This window comes from Labeo rohita, unplaced genomic scaffold, assembly GCF_022985175.1.
Source record: "Labeo rohita strain BAU-BD-2019 unplaced genomic scaffold, IGBB_LRoh.1.0 scaffold_100, whole genome shotgun sequence".
NCBI lineage: Eukaryota > Metazoa > Chordata > Actinopteri > Cypriniformes > Cyprinidae > Labeo > Labeo rohita.
Window position 1 is genome coordinate 21,103 of NW_026127120.1, and position 19,067 is coordinate 40,169.

The 19,067-nt window shown below is 38.7% G+C and overlaps 1 protein-coding gene across 2 annotated transcripts in view; it reads left to right on the forward strand.

Moving 5' to 3' along the window:
• The first annotated feature begins 502 nt into the window (after positions 1 to 502).
• Positions 503 to 19,067, forward strand: part of lrfn2b (leucine rich repeat and fibronectin type III domain containing 2b) — a 101,526-nt gene continuing 82,961 nt past the window's right edge. For both annotated transcript variants that reach the window (XM_051100425.1, XM_051100424.1), the window contains exon 1: positions 503 to 863. The gene's annotated coding sequence lies outside the window, so the exon portion shown is untranslated. The remainder of the gene's footprint in view (positions 864 to 19,067) is intronic.

Here is a 19,067-nt window from a genome sequence, read left to right on the forward strand (position 1 = left end):
CTGAGTCACTAACATCACTATTCTGATCTGTGAAAAAAAAAATCACAGTTCAGTTTGGGTCAGAATAGTGATGTACATGAATCAGGAAAGGGTCAGCTGACCAGTACTGAACTTTGAAAGTTTTCACAGATCAGAATTGTGATTTTCGTCCAAAAGGCACAGCATCACCAGAGTTCACAAATCATGGAGCACGACATTCGGGATTATTTGCATGTTTATGACAGCGCGCTGTGTATTTATAGCCAAAAGAAATCCGAATATCAAACCGCAAACTATCTTTACTGCGGCATTCAGTTGTTAGTTGTGTTCTGTATCATTGTGCATAATGTAATAATTGCGTGTGGTCTAGTGATTTCGAGTTGGGGGATAGTTGTCATATCAGTCGATGGATTATTGCATCAGCAGCTACCACAAATAATCAGATTTGGCCAAAAAAAAAAAAAAGAAGAAGAAGAAGAAGAAGAAGAGAAAAAAAAAACGAACCCTAACGGTCGCATTTTTTTCCACACGAAAGAGAGAGGCTGCGCATTGTGTTTGTTGATTTGTTTGTATAAATAGTCTAGTGTCGGTGCCGCTGTTGCCTGCATATTATGTTTAGCAAATACGGCTGCATTGAACTCAGCTGATCAGATAAATAGCGATGGCTCCAGCGTGCCCGTGCTCGTGCATGTGTGTTTGATGTGAGTCCTTCAGCACGCGCACGGCGGATGTGTTTCTGCTCGGTCAGTCTGTGTGGAAACGGGCACGGTATGTCGATTTGGATCTAATTTAACCGGTGGAAATGTGATAAAACGATCAAGAGGTAAAGCTGTGTGTTTAAACGACATCGATGGACGATCGTGACTCGACGTCCCACACCAAAGGTAAGAGGGCTGATGTGACAGTTGGGTTATCATACGTTAGCGATGAGAAATTATATTTTGCTAAACACACTGATCTCGAGATGCTGAAGAACGTTTACTGTTTGGAGAAACTAATAACTTGGCAACTTGGTGGTTTTTATATCCTTCAGGAGATTTGGATGTGTTTCGGTGGGCGACACTGGCGCGTTTGGGCTCAAATGTTGCGCGTGTGTTCAGAGTCCAGCACTGCTCTCACATGATCGCTTATGGATGAGCAGAAACTGGCGTTGTGATTCTACGTCAGTCACACTGAGGGTGATTTTGTGAGTGACAGCAGCATCAGACTGAACACTGAATACAGACTGTCTGATCCTCTGCTGGCTTTGGCGTTATAAGTACCAGACGCAAACCGCATTTCAAGCATATTCTATGTTAAAAGATTTTACGTGAAAAATGTCGATAAATGTGTATCTTACGTCCACAAGATGATCATGTTTCCTTTCTACTTTTTCGATTACATTTTAAACGGCCGTGCAGTGTGACAAAGGATGAAAGTTTAAGCGAACTCATAAAAGCTGTGTGCATAGTAAGGGGAACAATCTAACCTAGTAAATCCACTTGGGTTCCAGAGTGTTTATTTTTTTTCCAGATTAATTTCACACGTCTAGTACAATTATGTTTTGTTTTTCTTTATTTCACCCAAAATAATGGAACAACATGCCCCATATGTAAAAAAAAAAAAAAAAAAAAAAAAAAAAAAACGAAAATATTTTGTCAGTAGAATATAATAGTTAACTTTTTCATACAAGACAAATGGCTTTTTTAATATTTAAAAACAAACTATTTTTTAATGTTTGAGTTTGACAATGAACAAAACAGCTGTACAGCAAGACAATGTGGGCAACAAGGTGAAGAAACATATTCAGACATGTGGAAAAACACAGAGCTGAACACAACACACCCCTCTCCTTCCCTCCACACACAGCTCTCACTCAACAGGAGACAAAAGTGGATCTTGTACAATGCAAATGCCAGTTTTCCATGAATATTTGCCATGCCACATCCCATGCCAGAGTTTCTTCAATAAATGTAATGTGTGGAGACAGATGTGAAACAGATAGTATCATGTGTTTGCTAGAGTTTGCTCTCGGCCACAGTGTGAAAAAATAATAATTAAATAATAATAAATAATAAAACTGTTTGACTTTGTGAATGTGTAGTACATGTCGAGGATGAATACCGTATCACTTGCGTTGTTCAACTCAGAGTGAACCAGAATAAGCAAATCATTTCCAATAAATTAAATGCATGCAGTGGACAGGGAACAAGTCATGACTGGAACCGTGTCGACACTAGATAATGCACTGCGCAGCTTGTCAGACTGTTATTAAATGCGTAGATGGCTTTTGTTCGTTTGTTTGTTAAGAATTGTATTTATGTATGTAAATATGTTCCGATCAATTCATCAGACCTCGCCTAGTAGTAGCAAAGACAATATAATATCTGAAATTTCTCAGTGTAATGTCTTCTAAAATAGCCCATGCAAAGACATTTTAATACCAGTAGGTTTCCATAAATTATTATTCAGCCATTAGAAATAAGTTTTTAAGTTTCAACTGTACATTTTAACTTTTTACAGTATACACCAGAAAATGCAGCAGTTTTTGACTGTGGAGAGTACACCGGTTCTTTCTTCTGTACAGCACTATTTTACTAACGTAAGTATTCCTGAAATGCACAGTGCTCACCTGAATTCATAGCCATTCAGGCAGACACACTGCTAGAACCTACTTTGTCCTAGACCCCCTAAAACTCTGATAGTCATGTGATTTCTTCACATTGGCTGAAAACAGCACCTGCAGTAGCTCTCAGGTTATTCAAAGTAGTAGTCTTTGCTGTGCATCACCTGTTCACTTAAAAACAGAAGTGTCCTCAGCTTTTACTCAAAAAAGAGCTCCGTCCCACATGCACGTGCACAGACACGCCTTGAGCATCACTTTGTGATTCGTGTCGGGGGCCATTCACATATAACGCATTTTTCCATGCCATTGTGCTACTTTTCCATTGTTTTTCAATGTAACAATGCCTGAGACGGACGTGTATGATGGTTGCACTCGCTGCTTGTGTCTTTCGCAGCATCTCTCACATGAGCGGCACATTTTTGAGATGCCGTGTCGGGTTAAAAGAATTTCAGTTTTCAGCTCATCAATGTCAGTTCCAAAAGTGGACCAATCAGAAGAAGGGCAAGCATTACAAGCTTTTTTTGTTTGTTTTTTTCAGTAGCAAGTTGACATGGCAGATATTTTATTTGACAGCAACATGGTAGAGGAGGCATTCTGCACAGCGTGTTTTTTTTTTTTTTTTTTTTTTTTTTTTAACCATTCCTGAGCACTGCGTCTCATGTTTTTAGACACGAAGACGCGTTCGGTGTAAACGGCCCCTTAACAGTACAAAGTAACAGTTGAATCCGGAAAAAGTTTTTCAAGCCCAAGGCTGATAGAATCATACTTGTGGTCAGCACTTGCAGGGAGTGGATTCCTGCCGGCCAACAATTGTTGTTTTGAAATGAGCAATTTTTCCACCAAGAACTATAAAGATAACTATATTAAGCATCCACATCAGCGGACAAAATCGTCTGTTTATTCTAAAAGCACTCGCATCTGCCGATTTAAATTTTCGAGCTCAATTTAGCAGGATTGATTCTGATTGGATGTTAATGTTTCCAATGATATTGTTTCTCTGTGCCTTTATCGCTATGGCTGTGGTGTATACTCCGCTATTCTTTAATACGAGAACAATTTTTAGAACTATACCTTTATTGTTATCTTATAGTTATCCCAGATAGCACACATACATCTGCAAGATGTCAATTAAAGTTTGCTTGATCTGGAAAGCATCTGCTGTGTACAAACGTCTGACAGACATCCTTAAGATATCCATTTTACAAGCATTCTAAATCTTAAACATCTTAAAGATGCTTAATAAATGTCTGTTTGACATCTGATATGAAACGTCTTATAGACGTATTACAGACGTATTACAGCAAACACTCTATAAAATACATCTTGCAGACGTCAAATGTGACCCTGGCCACAAAACCAGTCATAAGGGTCAATTTTTCGAAATTGAGCTTTATACATCATGTGAAAAGCTGAATGAACAAGCTTTCCATTCATGTATGGTTTGTTATGATAGGACAATATTTGGTTGAGATACGAATATATGTAATCTGAGGGTGCAAAAAAATCAAAATATTGAGAAAATCACCTTTAAAATTTCCAAATGAAGCTCTTAATAATGCATATTACTAATCAAAAATTAAGTTTTGATATATTTACAGTAGGAAGTTTACTAAATATCTTCATTAAACATGATCTTTACTTATTTTCCTAATGATTTTTGGCATAAAAGAAAAATGAATAATTTTGACCCATACGATGTATTTTTGCCTATTGCTACAAATATACCCCAGCGACTTAAGACTGGTTTTGTGGTCCAGGGTCACAAATAGACATCTCCGAGACGTATGTGTGCTATCAGGGATAGTTATCATCCTTGGTGTGAACAGACCTCTAGTTCTTCCCATTGCACAATAAGACACAACCAAATATGTCACTGACTGTCACTGTCATATGCTAGTTTAAAATATATTTTAAAAAAGGTCAAACTCACAAAGAAAAGAGATGTTCCTCTGAGCCACATACACAGATATGTTTATGACCTGACGTTAACTCTGATCAAACACACCTAAACGAGCTAATCGAGGTCTTCAGCATTACTAGAAAGCTTCAGGTTTGATCGAGGAACGTGGACCTTGAGGGCCAGATTGAGAACACCTTAACTATCAGTGAAGACAGTCACAAACATAATTTCAAATCCAAACATTACAAAATGAGTAACTTACTCAGAAATGAGTAAGGCAGGAAATGTAGACATTTTTTCCTGAATGTGGAAGTCACGCCTGACTGTTTAACCTGAAGGATGCTTTGCATTTCCGATCTCCAGTGTTTCTAGTCAAATTAGCGTATATTCCGAGATGATAATCTAATGTAAAACCTGTTAAAATGTGTCTTTTTTTTTTTAGTCGCATGGCTCCACAGCGCCATCACTTTGCAATGTCGCAATGACCGTCATTTGTCAGTGCCTTGCTCCTCAAAGTTTAATGAGTGTGTAGGCGACGCAAGCCTGCCGACGTTACCTACATTAAAAACAGATGGGCGCTATTTGAACGGGTTCCTGTGGAGACCGGAACAGAAGTGCATCCAATCGGAAGTTAGAATTTGTAATGGCGGCGCTCTTCGTTTTGTCAGGAAAAGGGTCTATAAAAAGGCAATAAATGCAACAACACTGCGTGTGCAGTTACTGTGATGTCACGGTGTTCTAGTTATTGTTGAAATAAAAACAAGCCTACTATAATTCAGATAATCACAGTGATTCTGCATTATATACTTTCCTGCTCAAGTACACCGACTGTATGCCATTTAATAAACTGTAAAACTACTATATGGTGACTAGACATCAGGAATGCGTTGTACATTTTGTTACTTATTTTTGCAGTGTGGGGCTACGATGTTTGTTTATTAGGAAGAAACATAGTGACTGTCTTAAGTTGACAGCAGTCCAAACAGATCTTCAGGTTTTCAAATAATACCTCTCTAAGTAGCCCTCGGGCCTCAGAGGATCTGCTGGCTATAAATAAGGGCACATATGTCACTGTGCTTCTGGCTGACATGAACTAATCTCCCTCTGAGCCAACGGAGCGAGATCTCTTTCGCTGCTTTCTGACAGAGCTCACGGTTCCCGTCTCTTTCGTACAATAACACCTTGTTTTTTCTATTCTTCACGAAATGCCGTCTCCCTGTTCCCCAAATCACCTTTCAGTCTGCACCGCTGTCTCCGCCATGTAAGACTCCAGCCTGACAGACAGGCTTTGATCTGACAGGACAAGATGTGATTGGGATTGAGTTTGTTTGACTCAAAATCCCTTGCCATATGTCATACTTCATTTGGATGCTCGTAAATCATAGATGCCACCGTGTCACGACATCAGAAGAGCGTTCGGCACACCGACCAGCTTTGATGTAATGAAAAAGAAAAGCACACATTTGTGCTTTTGCACAATGCTATTTCACATGCATACGCTGCGCCGTGATTTTAATTTGAACCATTGCACAAAAATAAAAAAAAAAGTCACGTCAACCGACTTTGAAATACAAATAAAGTGATATACACAGTAGGTGATGAACAGCAGTTTCGTGTTACTAGTCATCACTAGATTGACCAATCGGAGCACACCAACACAACCATTTTATAGTGAGTATTAGACCAAATAGTATTGTTGCATTTTTGTGAATTCTCGTTTGTTTTTGTTTTTTTTGTTTTTTTCAAATGATCTTGGAATCTTTGGGTGGGGAAAACATTTTACCACGTATCAACATAATTTTTTTGTTTTTTTAGGACAAACATGAGATGTCATTTCTTTTGGGTGTATCTAATGGGCAATCATGGGTCTCATAAATCTAGGGCAAAGTTAGCTTAAATTTGTTTTATTAACCATTAATGTTGTAATAGTGATCTGCCTTTTCTCAGTAGATGTTGTGTTGGCCAAAGACAAGAACATTTTAAAATAAAAAAATGAAAAAAAGGCAGGGGTGTAATTTGTTTCATTGTAAATTTGTTACAGTGCCATGTATTGGCAAAACAGGTTGAGTATCAAGAATATTGCTGTTCCATTTACAGAATAACCAGAGGTGAGCATTAGCCAATGGGATTATCGCTTGGGTGTTTGTCCCGCCCACTGCCGAAAGCAGCAGCTGCTCTTAAAGTCTTTCCACTGTTTTTGCTGTTCGTAGAGTGATGCATACAACATAGACAGTGTTGTGCAGGGCCTCCAGGACCATGTTTGGGAAGCCTTGGTATTAACGGAACAGCAGAATCTCTTTTGGTCAGCCGTTCCAGTAACGCAGCAGGAGCAGAATGTGCAGTGCCAGGCCAAACGGAGCAGAAACCTTGCACCAGCTCATCCTGTTTTTGTGATTGCTGAAATGAGCCTCTCTGTTGCCCTCACATTTACAGCTCATCCAGACAGCTTTTGATTGATTTTGTGGTGAGAGCAGTTGCTCAAATGCTCGATGTTGTTCTCTTTCATGAGCTCTGTTCAGGCAGAAAATGATGAGATGTAAATGTGAGGGGAATATGGTAATGTGAGGAAGAGAGATGATGATGGACAAAGTAGAAACGTGAAAGAAGTACGTCATTCATTGTCATTACTAAATTCTTGTCTCTTGGTCTAATATACAGAGTCAGTATAAGTGAGAGACATTCGGATGAGTGTGGGACAGGGCTATGTGCAGACAGGTTTGGTGTCATTATTTCTCAACAGTCATCAGTTCTGGTTGGTGACATAGTTTAATTCAAATTGAGAGAAAGCAAGAGCTATTTGGAGTTACGTAAGTCTCTCATTAGCAGGTGTTGCAGAGGGACAGCGCGTCTGTGTCACTGTGCCACAAATGACCTGGTGCCACATGTCACGCCAAACGGCTTCAGCCAATTAGAGAGTCCTGTCATAGTTCATTTGCTCTTCACTTCACGCCGTGTCTTTTCTGACACGAGCTTTCTAATTCATTTCCACTTTCACCTGCTGTCGTTGTTTTCTCTCATCAGCGTCGACGCCTCACGCTCCCATGGTCAGGTGGCCCCCTTTTATTTGGAAAGCATTAAAATCCAAAAATGCATTAACAGTCTCTATCCAACTAATCCAGTGAAAAAAAAAAAAAAAAAAAAAAAAAAGTATGATTTGTCACAACAACGCAGAATAGCCTTCCCCCATCACTGTGTTAATTGTGTAGATGGAAATACTCCAGTCATTATTATTATTATTATTATTATTTTTCATAACAAGATGAGATAAGAATCATGATGATAATGAAAATTATCTAATGTAATCTAACGTAAAACCTAGTCTACATACTGATCATGAAAATAATATACTGCAAGATACTATCAGTGCACCGACAAGGAAAGGAGTACAGTAGTAGAAAAGGAAAAGGAAAAAAAAAAAAAAACTGTAGAAACGATATGGTTAATTCAAAACCAATCACAATATTTTGCAGATTGTCCTGAATTTAGACTGCAGATACTTCAGGATTCAGAGAGCTGAGCTGAAATGCTTTGTCGTGAGGTTATGTAAGCACGTTAGAAATCCAGGATTGGGCAATATGACCAATTGTATTTCATGATAACAATATATCTTAAGATATGCTTAATTTTGCTGGAAGAAAGGTTGTTAAAAGTCCGTATTAGACACTAGTTAATAGTTTGTCAAGACAAGCTTTGATGTTAGTTTGATGGAAGCCTGGACAGAAAGCACTTCAGAAAGCTTGAAGATGGTAGTTTTAAAAGTAGAACGTTTCTTTAGTACACCAATGTAATTCATTTTTACTTCATGAGAACTGCAAATACAGTGTGGTTACATCTTGCACAATTACAACATGCGAAAGCCTTCTTCAAATGTGGGTCTTTTCATGCCAGACAGAAATAAACCACCTAGAACACCCTAATAACACCCTGGCAACTGCCCAGATCACCCTAGAAATGACAGAGCAACAAAACTCACTCACAACATCCTACATTTCCACTAATCCACAATTAGAGTTGGAGAAATGCTAACTTTATGTCCAAATATCAAAAGGATAAATATGTTCACAGTTTCATTCACTGTTAACTCTGTTACCAACAATGATGTGTATAAACACCTATGAAATCTGAATGAACAATGATAAATTTGAATGAGGCGCTGAACCGTGTTTCAGAGGATTATTTTTTTGTTTGTTTGTTTTTGAAGATTTTCTCAGGAATAATGACATAACCCACTCTGCTGTAATATTTTCTATTGTAAAACTAGAAATGGATGGGACCTTTTTGTTCACTTTATCAGGGACTATTTACAGCATCACTGAAATGATTTTCTAGCATTTTGTTGTGTAATTTTCCCAGCATTGTGTACTGTGGGCTAAATAGTCTGGCAGGAATCAGCGAAGGGACACGCTCTGATCAGAGAGGCGTGAATCATGCAGCATTGTGCAGGAAATATTATGACTTCATTAACTTAAAGTGCATTTCAGATAGATGTGAACAAGCCCACGAGCACTAATGCTCTCACACTGCAGTGTGCCGCCACATCATGCGGCTCATGTTCTCTCAGACCACACTGCCATAAGTGCAGCTCATTGTTTCACAGATTTTATTAAGCTTCTTTACAATAAAGCAACAATCACATTCTTGAAGAACAACAATTGCATTTGTTTCTTCCTCTGATGTTGTTCAGTGATGATATTTGCTGCTGTAGAAGCCACAAGTCAGTATGATTTCAACAAAAAGTTTGATAGCTAAATTCTGGATGAAGAACTAGCTGTAGTCCTGAAGAGAGATTCCCCAATCAGGAATTCAGTGATGTGGGGAAAACAGAAATATTAGCGCTCCGTCCCATAAACCATTGCAAATGGCATAGAGTGTGGTGGCTGTTTTGTTTTGTTTTTGTTTTTTGTTTTATATATTCATATAAATTCATGTTGCAGTTCTGTTTGACCTTGGTAACAGTTTCCTGGTCAATGGAACAGCATTTTTTTTTAAACTCTATTAACGAGACAACAATGCTATAATGTTGAGGTTTCCCAGCACTGCGCATTGAGCGCGTCTCCTTTCGTCCACACACCCATTTCAGCTCTTGGACTCTCCAGGGGGCTCTAGGAACATGGCTTGGAACCACAGATTTATTTTGCTTACTACATGGCTACTTGTCACATAAGAAAACAGTTGGACACAAGATAGTAATTCGAGTTGAAACATTTTATTTGCCCACTTGTAATAAAACCTTGGAGCTTCTGAAAAGAAAACAGTTCTTAGTAAGAGGCTTTTAGTCAAAACAACTGAACAAGTTGTACGTATAGCACAATGTAGCACAAAGTCATCATGCTACTACACGGCTGCTGTGTGCAGATAAAATATTAATTTGAATTAAAATTGATGAATTGAAATCAGTTCGTTTTAAAAATGTATATTATCTGAGCATTCTGCTGAGAAATGATCATTTACATGTAAAACGATTGGCTTGCAACAGGACGAACACTACAATAAAATTCCGTAATAATGAGGTTCTTCATTATCAGTATAGTCGACAGTTAAGATGTAAGATAGCGGAGGGCGAGTCCACGGGGCGAAACGAGAAATAAAAGTAGCACCAGTTTCAGTGACCTGAAGTTTCAGTGAGTTTGAGACCCGGCTCGGTGTCCTTTCCTGATCCCGCTGCACTGTCTTTCCTCAGCTGTCCTCTCAAATAAAGGATTATCTGAAATCCCTGTGGAGAAACTGAATGAGAAAAATACTTATGAAATGAAGACTGGTAAATGTGTGGAATCTGTTGGGGAAAAGATGGTCAGGGGCCGCATTCACGAAACATCTTAAGGCTAAAAGTAGCTCTTAACATGCCAATTTAGGAGAAACTCTTAAAAATAATAGGCACGTCAGTCCTAATTTTAGGACTCTAAGAGTATTTCACAAAATGTTTTAGCACTAAAGTCAGCTCCTAAATCTGTAAGAAGGGGTTGTCAAGTGGACCGCAAAGTCACCACATCACAAACCATCCTAAAAATGGCTGCTGCTGGCAATCTGCCAATGCATTTTCATTGTTTTATGGCTCAGTTGTATAGCTGTTTGCTGGTTTCTGAAGGCTGACAGTACTTGGTTATATCCTAAAAAAATACTTGCATGTATTTACATTTATTTAGCTTGACGTGGCACATCCTAATTCATAGATTATTTGTCTGATAGAATGTTAAAAAGTGTGAAGTTTTAGTGAAAGCATCTGTAGGGGCTAAGTATACAGAATTCAGCTATACGTCCGCTAGTGATGCAGTGCTGGGAATTCATCATTGAGCTTAATTATTACAGGTGTTTATTGTTTATTTCTGTCAGTAATTGATATCATAGTGTGGCTACAAATAGGTGAAGTGGTGGAAATATATCTCAATTCACCTCCTGTAACCAAAAGTAGACCTTTTCCAGCTTTTCCAATCAAGGATAATCGGTTGAACAGACCGAGCTATTTATGGACCGGGCACAACTTCAGAGAGCATCACCAGAACAAAGGCCTCAATCGATCCATTCATATTTAATTAACTTAAAAATAGACAAGCGCTCAGAGCCTGACTTCCAATAATTGCACGAGAATCACCAATGATGGTCATGTTCGCGGAAATGAGCGCTATTCCCAAAACAGGATCTTCCCACATTAGAACCGTATTGACCTGCTAAGTAGACGCAGAATTATGGTGCACTTTACTTCCGTTGGCTGAGGATCACAGCTGCTGGTACTTGAATGTTGACGTACATTTCTAAAAGCAGGGATACTGGTTTGTTGTCATTTTAATAAAGCTGCAGTGTCTAACTTTTAAACTGTTTTTAAACGGGTTTTGACAACCTTCTCAGCCACTCCAACCCAGAAAAATCTATCGTCATGGATATTGCAGATAACCGATAGTTCCACCAATCAACTATCGTTGCCGATTAATCGGCAAAACCGATACCTTGGTCGACCTCTAGTTGAGATCCATCCACTGTTGTTGGTGGCAACAAACAGTAGTAGGGGAACGCGGGCACAAACTAACACAGGGTTAGTTGTAACACACATGGTTGAAATATTTCCACACACGCTAGCATAACCAAATTTACAGTATTTACTAGTTGCCATAGCAGCAGTATATAGAGAAAAAAAGTGTGCCAAAATTCAAAAATATTTTGAAGATATTGCTGAATATTTATTTTACCATAGTAAAAGTACATGGTACTGGCTGAAGTAAATTTTTCATCTCAGTTTTTAGTATTAATTTAAAATGAGACAAATCTGCTATTGTTTTAATCTCCAATCTGTTATTTATCAGCTTAGGACCAGCAGAAGACACTAACCAGTTTAAAATTTCATTGCACACGATTGAGAACGTTGTAACACTGCGTTACTATGTGCCACGCTATTATTAAACTCTTATTCTATGACATTAGCGATGTAATTTACACCATTCACTTTTATGAGTTTTAATGAGAAACCACAAGAAACAGGTGAAAAGACTGACAATCAATGTTTAATGTTCAGAAATAATTTCAAGAAATGTAAAGCATTTTGCATCATTTATGTGTCTCTGTGAGAGCTGTGTGTGGAGGGAGGAGAGTGTATCTCTGTTTTTTTTCGTTCAATCAGATAACATTTTATGCTGTCATATGGTCATGTTACAACGTGCCCCTCACACGTTACAGTGTACCCCACCTACGGGGCATGTTGTCACACTTCACTTCCATTCTTTTGAGGTAAATAACAAAAAATGTACACATTGTCATTATGAAACAAAGTGACATATTTGTAGTAGACAAGTGTAAAATAAATGTGGATAAAAATTATAAGTCAAGCATTAAAAAGGCAACTGAGTATCACAGTTGTAACACACAATACATATATTTTCCCATACCACTGCAATTTCTCTCAAATATAGTTTTGTATTTTCGAATTCACTCCATAAGTATGAGTTAAACCTATTCTATTTTGCGTAAAAATGAAAAAAAAAAAACTCTCTCAAATGAAAGATTAAGCAGACATATACTAAACCACGCTTTTTCCAGTGTACAGAGGTTTACGGGAGTATTTGGTTAATTTTTTGCAAAAAAAAAAAAAAAAAAAAAAAAAAAAACACACTGAAGTGGTAAGATATCAGAACCAAACCGAACCGAAAACCGTGGTTAAAAACCGAGGTAGGTATTGAACCGTGGACTAACTGTATTGTTGCATCCCTAGTATGTATATATGTGTGATGTTGGTCTTGTGCTATCTGGCACCACTGATCCTGCAGCTTTAAAGATGGGAATAGGCTCTGAGAGGAAGAGTTGAGAAGACAGTGAAGAGAGCCTTTATGTGGACAAACAGCTGTTAGAGTTAGAAAATCATTTCATTAAAAAAAAACAACTGCTATTATCCCCTACCTTTTAACTTACTGTACTCTACTTTGAAGGAGACTGAAGCCCCAGAACGACTGAATGCTCTCACACGCTGGACACGTCGTTCTGTACTCGTGTTCTCTAAAGAGTGAATCTAATCACCATACAAGCAAAAGTTCACTTCGGGAATGACGTTTAAAGATACATGAAGCACAGACCCTAGAGTGATGTCAGTACATTAACAACAATTTGGGACGTATATCATTTATAATTTTAATGAGAATGATGTGAGCACGGCAGGATTTTGAGCCGCCTTCAGAGTCGCATCTGGGCTCCTGGGTGTGTGTACACACGTTGAAAATGTGCGTGCATTTTAAAGACGTGCACTGGTGCAGTGCTTCTCATCCAGCGTGCATCACTCATGAGTCGCGCACTGCAGGTTATATGAGCGTTTCATGTTCACTGGTCATTGCAAATCATGTGCTGGTCTTCTGCAGACACATATGCACTCTTTCTCTCTCCCTCAGTCACAAATCCAATTCATTCTCTGCTATCTGCATCACCATAAATATAACGTTTTAAAGTATAAAAATCTTGCAATATGCACATTGTCATTGTCAACTGTCAAATCTATACGGTTTCATCGTTTGCCATCATTGGAGTTTGACGGTGTTCCTGATTCTCTTTCTGTGAGTTCGGAGCGGCCTGTGTTGAAGGGATCCAGAAAAGCACCCGCTGTCTTTCCTTTGGAGCCCCAGCGTGTGTCCGACATGAGTGCGATGCCTCTTCTTTGTCTTTTGTCACTAGCCTGTGTTTCTGTGCTTCCTTGTGGTTGTTCTTGTAGCGTGTTCTTCCTAAGAGCAGATGCACAGTTTTCAATGGATGCCATTAATAATGGCCATGATGAGGAGCATGGTAGAACATCCATAACATAAAGGCTATTTATACTTCTGATTTATAGCCTTTATTACACTAAGGGTGTACTCACACTAGGCAGTTTGAACCGTGCCCGAGTGCGTTTGACCACCAAAGCGCGGTTCGTTTGACTAGTGTGAGTGCTCCGAACTGTGCCCAGGCGCGGTTCGTTTATAGTGTGAGCGCTAACCGTGCTGGAGCACGGAACAGGACGCGTGACGTTACGTTTTTTTTCCGATGTACGGGAACTGTAGTCGGTAATCAAAGCTGCAAAGTCCTTGCTGCACTTCAGCTGGTACCTTGCAAACCTCGTCATACGAGCAGCATGATTGCGTGAAAATTTTCGTGCCACAAAAGCGATAGACCTGTTTAGCAACAGGCTGTGAGAGGGCTGTGGACAAACCGCGGACCAAACGACTCAAAATTACTATCCACAAAGTAACCAGAGCGATGGACTCCATTGCGTTCAGTGAGAGCGCCTGAAATCCTGAAACCGTCGTAGCATAATGACGTAAGCGTGCTCTGGCACGAATGCTGAAACCCTATGTGAGTGCAGGCCAGAGGGGGAGTGGGGAGGGGGGACAATCGTACTCGGGCCCGGTTCACGGCAACCATGCCTAGTGTGAGTACACCCTAAATGATGTATAATGCTATGTAGTATAATACATGACAACACACTTGAAGAGTTCAGATGCAAAAGCCTCTAAATCCATCTGACATTTTTCTTTAAAATGAGCATTTCTTTCTGGCTACTTTGTGTAGGTTTCTATGTAGGTACTGGTACTTCTGATTGGGCTGAGGCTGGAATTTAGCGAGTTTGAAGTAAAAGTATTTGATAGACGTATAATATGTTTTCATTATCTCATTTTTGACCAAGATGGCTTTAGGGAAATAGACAACTAAACAAAATAATGTATGATTTACTAGAGGTTCTGACAAAATGTTTTGTTTCAGTCTATAAAAAAAAAAAAAAAGTTTAACAATTACAAAAAAAAAAATCATTCTGAATGAATGATTCGGGCTATGTCCACACTAATACTCTCTAAAACGTGATAAGTTGACTTAACTTAAAAAAAAAAAAAAAAAATTAGGAAACCTGTTGCTGTGACACACCGGGATAACACACACAAACAGTCCAAAGGGTATATACACAGGTCTGACATTTGCCTTAAAATTAAGTGAATATGAACACCTTACTTATTTTTGTTATTATTTGCTTAATAATTTTAAGGCAATGGGTTTCTTCAGTTTTTTTAAGTTAAGTCGACGTATCACTTTTTAGAGTGTATGGTTTCGTTTGAAAACCCACATTTTTCTGTCCGTTTTGGCCTTCTGTTCACACTGAGATGGCATTTTCAAGGAAAACTGAGCTTTTTGAAAACACTCTCCAAAGTGGATACAACACCATTTTCGTGTTTCGGCTTTTGAAAACGATGACGCATGTTTAGTCATGTGACGCGTTGTTCCAATAGACTAATCTATGTTTATATGGGTAATTGTGCATTTATGTGCTCTTCACTTACACACTGTTGCTAAAGATATTTACTTTGTTCACTCTTCATATTACAGTCCTAAAAAAATGACAGAAAATTGACTCACAATTGCTATCCTGCGGCAAAACATGAAGACGGCGGCTTTTTAGATCAAACACGAGTGAGCGTGACATCGGTGAATGATGAGATATTTCTGTAAATAAAATGATCCTGCCAGAAGAATTGCTTGAAATGTATTATGTCTGTTTGTCTGTATCATCTCGGTGAGGTTTTATGAGGTTTTCCACATGCACAGTAAGGCGAGTTTAATGTTTTCTGACATTTCAGTGTGGATGGAAAAACTTTTGGAAAATGCTAGCGTGGATGGAGAGCATTTTAAAACACAAACTCTTTTTTTCAGACGTATCTTGAATAATGTAGACGTAACCTCAGTGACTCGCTCATTAAAGACAGCGTTTTTTAAACAAATCTCTTTTTAACAGTCACTCGTCGTCACCTACTGGCATATTGATATGATTGATACAACCTTTATTTGGAGAGTCAAGTCACTTTCAAATGATGAATTATGCTCTTTTTTTTTTTTTTTGATCACTACTGTTTGAATGCTTTAAATGTTTGTAACAGAAATAATTTATGTTTGGAAAGTCTGTTTGTGAAGCCGTTTCACGCATCCACACATGACGACTGCTCTCTGTAGAGTCTCTGATAGCTGAATCGTTATCATTTAGGAATAAGTTGCATGGGTGTTTAAATCAAGACTGTGATCTTTAATGATTAACCGTGCAGCTGTAATGCCTGTGACTGAAGCTGGATCCAAGTCTTCTCCAACACACTGACCTGCTAATGAACGCATTGATCGGCTGGTTTAGGTGAGGCTGGTTAGGGTTGGAGCTAAACTCTAAAGCAGTGCTTCTCAACTCTGCTCGCACCTCCCAGAATATTCAGGTGTGTCCCTGCTGATGAGCCGAATCAGGGGTTTTAATTAGTGAGGCGTGTGAATCATTGTGGGAGGTAGTGGATGTGAAGCACTGCTCTACAGGATTCACTCCATCAAACCCCTGGCCTGTGACATATTCAATTTTCTGAAGCCCGCTTCTCAAACTCTGAGAGGATGGCTTCTGTAATAGATGCAGCATCTTGTATGACAAGAGGACTAAATCCCAGAAACTATTCACATGTTTTGGCTCCATTGTCAGGGTTTAGGTAGTGAATGCAGATGAGTCCCGCTGATGTCAGTGGTTTCATCTGCAAGGAGAGAGAAAGCTGGCTTTTTTTCCTTTACTCCTGATTGTCAGCTTCACAGCATGCTGTTAGTCCATTTGGAATACTTGCTTGTATGTATTTGGCATGCTTTGGTGCGGTGCCGAGATGAGGATTCGGTGTGGGCTCAAGTGAAGATTTCCATGTGAGGAAGTGCTTAACTTTGCCACTTTTCACTTCATGTCCAGTTGCCATGCAGTGCCATCTACCTTTTCAGTGTTGCCAGGGTTGCAGTTTTCCTGAGTAATTGGGCTAATTTGAAAAAGAGTCGTGGGTTGCACTTTTTTGGGCTACTTCTATAATGTTTCATGGCTGCCGAAGCTTTATCTGTAGACCAAAAAATGAAAACAAATTCTTATGTTAATGTGTATTGATCTTTGGCATGGATACCTGGCAACCGAAAGATCACTGAAAGAGTGCGAGATGGCATGGAGGCGCGTTTGAAGTCACTTCACAGACTACAAGTTACGTGAGTTTCAGGTTAATTGGGGTTAATTGAGTTTGCCAGTGTAGATTAGAGACCTGGAAATATCAGCATTTATTAATTGTGAAGATGTGTACAATCTATGATGTGTTAAAAGAACGGGGGAGGTGAAGAATGGTGTGTTTTCAGGCAAAAACTATCTTGTAGAAGTAGCATTTTAAAATCAAAACATTTATTTTAAGGCCCTTGAGAATCCCATAACTGTCAACTGTGACTGAACATGAGGGAAAAAAATGAGCTAGTTTTCATTCTGTTTGAGGAGGTTTTAAGCGGGCTTTGTAACTCAAATTTATTAGAATTCTGTGATGGAAGGAAGGAAGAGTTCTGCGATTGGCATATGCATTGCTTAGAACTGAATTAATGCTTTTTCTCCTTCCATTTCATTGATAGCATAATTGCTTTTGACTCAACTTTGTTTTCGGGTAATGCTGGTTATGTTTAAAGCACTTAAGAAGGCAGCACATATCTTCGTCTATTAGTAGATTATTTTTGAACGTGGCTGTTTTGACTGGCATCATCTCATGTCTCCTTTCTTCCAGTCCAGTCTCTTTGCGTGTGTGATCGTCTCTCTGACTCTTTTCCTTTGTGTTTCCTCTGCTGTTTTTATCAGCCTCCATTTCTGTGTCTCTCTGCTTTCTGTGAGCTGCTCCCTCTCTCTCTCATCTCCTCCTGTCTCTCTCTGTTTTCAATATTACATTATTTCAGTTTTTTTGTTTCTCTGTTTTTACTCCTTGTTCTTTCTCTCCCTTTGTATTTACAGCCTGTCCCCTAATCAAAATAATATCATAAAATTAGTATTAAGTATTAAGTATTCATAATTTAAAAATGTCACAAACAGTACATACACTGTAGTTCTATAAATCACATTTCAAGGCACATGTACATATATAAACATTTTGTAATGTTTGTGGCAGTATAGTTAAGAGATAATGGTTTGAATACTTACGCAATGTGATTTCGCATTCTTTTTTTTTTTTTTTTTTTTTTTTTATAAATTTGCAAAGTAATCACAAATCTGCTTTTTGCTTTGTCATTATGGGGTATAATCTGTTTTATCTTGTCCTGTGTTCCTAACTTTTTTTTTCCGTTTTCATTTGTGTTCATGAAGAATGTAAACATATGCTAAATAGATATTTATATGTAAATGTTACTGCCTGCACTCAACGAAATTTCAATCTCAATGAAATAAAGGAACTTCTTCACATTTTGATAAAAGTTATTGCAAATAGAGGCTTTATTCGAAAACTGTCACGACTGTTAGCATCTGTTTGGATTAGTTTATTTCTGTTTTTTGGATGATAACCTTCAGCCCTATTCTATTTTTCATTCAGTGTCCATTGTAAAAACTATTGGTTGGTTCAATGGTTATCGGCCAGTGTGGTTCAGTAGTTATTGTTAGCTGTAAAATCCACTATCAGTCGACCTCTATATCCTGTTACTTTCTTTATCGGACTTTCATGATCTGATATTGGAGAAAATATATATCAGATATGAGATATTAGTGCATGCGAACAAACCTGCTAACCGTGAATGTGAGAGAATTAGACGAAATCTTCCTTTTCAGTATTTTTTATTTTTTTAGATGAATTGTGAAAGCGCACATCCTCGTAGCAGTTGTGTACTTAACACACGTCTAATCAAGCTGCTCTTCAGACGATTTGCATTGGACCAGAAGTTCCTGCTCTTGACTAATCTGCCTTTCAGCCTGGAACCTTCTTCAGAGTTCAGCAGACGTAGAGAGAGCAGAAGCAGAGCCGGCAGACAGGTTCTCTTCACCTCTCTTCTTATATATGTAAAGGATAGTTCTGATCCTTGATGGCACTGGTCAGAGCAGTTGTGACCGCTCCAGTCACTAGATCTGCGTGTCACTGCACAACGCCCTTAGCCATCAACCATTCTGTCAAAACCGGTGCATGCATTTTGTATTTCAGAAAAATGAACTGTTTATTAAATCTTTAGTGAAGCATGAGTGACTCCTGTTGCTGTCGTGTCTCTGTCATTCACCTCTCATTTTGAGGCCACAACTTTGTTGCTCTTGCGCCATGACAGCTGACGTAAAATAAGGATCAGGCTGAAGATAGCCGATAAATTGTC